The sequence below is a fragment of the Seriola dumerili genome, unplaced genomic scaffold, assembly GCF_002260705.1.
Source record: "Seriola dumerili isolate Sdu_G_001 unplaced genomic scaffold, Sdu_1.0 BDQW01000242.1, whole genome shotgun sequence".
NCBI lineage: Eukaryota > Metazoa > Chordata > Actinopteri > Carangiformes > Carangidae > Seriola > Seriola dumerili.
The window spans coordinates 6,209,564-6,213,419 of record NW_019174497.1 but is presented as its reverse complement, the minus strand read 5'-3'; the positions used below and the strand labels follow the sequence as shown (position 1 = coordinate 6,213,419).

Here is a 3,856-nt window from a genome sequence, read left to right as displayed (position 1 = left end):
TAGGACTAAACACAAAGTACAGCTGAGGCTGTTTTGTAGGTTAGAAACTCAAATATCAGACAAATGTAAATTCTGACCTGATGATGGTGCTTGTTGAAAAGTCAGAGGATCACCAAAGTTATTACAAATCATCCTGAGGGGGACATGACTGCGTGTACTGAAAATGTCAACCTGCTGGTGGCTCTAGAGGAAGAGTCCGAGGAACACCAAAAGCAGTAGGTTTCATCCTCTGGGAACCATGAATGTCATGACAATCAACGATTAAAGAACAATTAGGAAAAATAAACTCAGTTTAGCAGATTTATCTTTTAGTGGCCCCTCAGATTTATCTAGCAACCACGTAAAGGGTCCCAACCCTCAGGCTGAGAACCACTGTCTTATGAGATAGAATAAAAGATGAAGGACTGTGCTGCTCTCTGACCTCTAACCCTGATCTAATCATCTTCAATGGAAAATGTCCTCACGAATTTTGAAGATATTTCCTGTGTTTCCTTGTAAGGACATTCATGACTTACATGTTTTATGCACACACATGCACGTGCACACACACACACTCATAACTCAGATTTACTGGTGATGAGCTTCAGAAAAGACACGGGTACTTTCACGTAATTCCCATTTAGGACAATGGAGACCCAGCAGAGCTGGCCTAAATTAGCACGCACTCTCCGTGGCCTTGTTGTACCGTCTTCCTGTCCAGAGCAGTGAGCAAGCAGTAACTCTGGAGGAAGGGCAGGAGATCGTGGGAACCGGCGTGTCACCGCAGCCTCGGCCAGGTCCTGAAGAAAACTCCTTCCAGAGAACAACATGACAAACTCTGCAAGCTGCAGCAGAGGGGAAAAGAAACCAGAGAGGAAACTGGAGAACAATGAAGAAATGGATGTGACACTACTGTTTGGCTATAGGTCTGGGTGGGAACCCAAGAGTCTGTTGTACTGGAGTCAGAGCCTGGCTTTCTAAAACTCATTGACAAAAACAAGGCCCAGTTCCCACGGCGACCTTTCCCACGCTGCTGCTGCTGCTCATATTGTATATTTATATTTCTCTTGTGGAACTGTTTCCTCTCTGACTTGTACGCTGCATGTTTGTGTTTCGTTATCTTTGTGGACGTGCTTTGGCTGTTGTTATTTTGAACTTGTTCTCTATGTTTTTCAGGCCTTTTATCAAATCTGATTAAAACTCCAAAACCAGCAATAAACTGAGTGTCCCTGTAGCTAAACCTTGATACAACATATTCCACTGTGCCATAGATCTTCATTTGTGTCCAAAACGTATGAAAAATGCATCAGTGAGACACACCACTGCCCTGGGAGAAATGCTCCTTCATCACTATGAACATGGGCACAGTTTATTTGGGCTCAGTCCCACCCACACTGTGCTGCTCACTCACAACAGCACCACGTGTATTCATCCACTCCTTCTTTGAGTAACGTTAACAAAAAACAGTGCCGAGGTGTTGAAGGAAATCATTGAGCCTATTTTTTTTTAATTAACATATACATTTGTGACCTGTTTCTAAAGATAAGTGGTAGAGGAAATATTCAGATATTTTACTTAAAGGAGGTATTTGTAAGTTTTGCTGTTGATACATAGCCAACATTAGCATCAACAGCTGTTTACTTACTTTACCAGAAGAAATGTTGTGAGTTCAGCATCAACCTTCATTCCTTCTCTCACCAACAGCTGTGTCCAGAGGTGGAAGGCAACACCAATATTAACTCTTCTTTCTGTCATTTCTTTTTCTTCTACTGAAGTTAGCACGCTAACCAGCTAGCCTTGGCCCATCTCGTCACTTTCTGATAGCGACTCACTGTAGCCTCCAATCTGCCCTGAGGATATAGCGCTGCTCAGAGGGAGTATTATAACCTCTTGTATTGTAAAGGTCACCACCACCTGTTCCCGGCTAAACTATGTTCGGCAGCAGAGAAAACTTAGAAATAGCCCCTTTAAGTAGAAGTAGAAATACCACAATGTACAAATATTTTTACCAGTGAGAGTTAATTTGTAATTCACATTATTACATATTATTTAATCGGCTTTGTATTCATTCACATTTACATAGCATCATCATGTTGTATTTGCTGGAGGTGAAGCTAAATGTTTTAGTTTATAAGTTATGGTAGTTATGTTTGTTTCATCTGTAGCAATGCATCATATTCTATAAACTGATCACGTTTTGTGTGAAAATCAAAATCTTCAGTGTAACTAGTAAATATGTCTGACGCATGTAGTGAGTAAAAAGTACAATGTCTGCATTTGACATGTGGGGGTCTAACAAAGCCATGCTGCAATTAATTTATTTACAAAAATACCTTAATTATTTGCTTGCAGTCTGCCATAAATTAATCATTTTAGATGATATATATGATCATTTTAAGATATTCAGACAATATGGACATAATCCTCAATGGCAGTTTTACTGTAAGCTGTTCTTTTTGTAAATAAATTAGTTGCAGTAAGTTGTTCTTACATTTGATACTGTGCTCGCTTATAGTTGACTAATAAATGTAATTTGTCACCATAGGAATGGTGGTTACATAGCCTTAGAAAATTTGAAACTTGCTCATAGGTGGCTCCTGTACTAAACCCCTGAGAAAATGTAAAGCCAACTGGATTAGCAGCACTTGGTTAAGTTAGGGAAAGCAATGACTGGAGACACAACATGCTTTTGTTACCTAAACCTAACCACAGATGGTAGAGTGGATGTGAGATCCATCCACCTTAACCACCTCTCTGGTACTGGTGTAAATGTAGCTCTTCATTCAGTTCACAAAGTTCAAAAGTTGCCTCTGAACATAGTCAAGGCACTGATTGCCTTTGCCACCACAATGTACGTGGAAAAACAATTTAATAATACAGAAACGTGATTTCTAGCGGACAGGTAGAGCTGAAATACATCATAATTAAACAGTTCACCTTTACTTGAACTCTCAAAGCAAACAGGTAAAAGGGAGGGGAATGGCGAGAGGGGAAGTCTGTGGGCTGCAAGAGACAGCAGCAGGTAAACAGATGGAAAGGCAAAAAAAAAAAAAAAACTGGGCAAAGGCAAAAACCCAACAGGCAACCAAAATTCAGACATGGGCAGGTAATCAGATGAAGAAAAGACTTGGAGGTTACAGCCTGATTGACAATCTGGCAGAGAGAGTGCGGACCTGGGGTGGTGTAAGTACTGGGAAGCTGATTTGGGAATGGTAAACAGGTGAGCAGGTGGGTGTGGGGAATCAGGCACCTGCAGGGAAGATGGGCATGGCCTGATCTGGTGGGACACGAGTGTCAGTAGCAATGCAGGCAGATGTGACAGAACAGAGTGGCTCGTTGGTCTAGGAGTATGATTCTCGCTTCGGGTGTGAGAGGTCCCGGGTTCAAATCCCGGACGAGCCCTTAATATGAGACAATAAATGTTACCTCTAGAACTGTGAAATGGATGTTGAAACTTAAAATGTTCATCTCTGCCTTCACTTGATGTTTTGGATAAAAGCATCTGCCAAATGATTAATCTTAATTTGTAAAGGTCAATGAATAGGAGAATGAGGGGAACTGTGACACAAAATTATTTAAAGACCTTAATATACATAATTTCAATAAATATGCTAAATTTAAAAATGCAAAACATGAGTTTCAGTTGTGTTTCCTGCCACTTTCACTGTTCTTCTTGCTCTGTGTTTGGTCTTCACCAACTCTTGAGAAAAATATCTGGCTCTTCAGCTGCTAAATGCTCCACCATGTTCACCAGCTAGTTGTTAACTGTGTCTATTAGCTGTTTGTTGCTGAGCAGGTGGTCAACAACAACAACAACAACAACAACAACAACAGCAACAACAGCACGCCTTTCACATTACACAAAAACATTTAACCC

At 40.8% G+C, this 3,856-nt stretch overlaps 1 non-coding gene across 1 annotated transcript; it reads left to right on the top strand.

The window, feature by feature from the left end:
* The first annotated feature begins 3,309 nt into the window (after positions 1-3,309).
* Positions 3,310-3,381, top strand: trnap-cgg. The gene has a single exon. It is a non-coding gene; the product is annotated as a tRNA-Pro (tRNA).
* Positions 3,382-3,856: the final 475 nt, after the last annotated feature.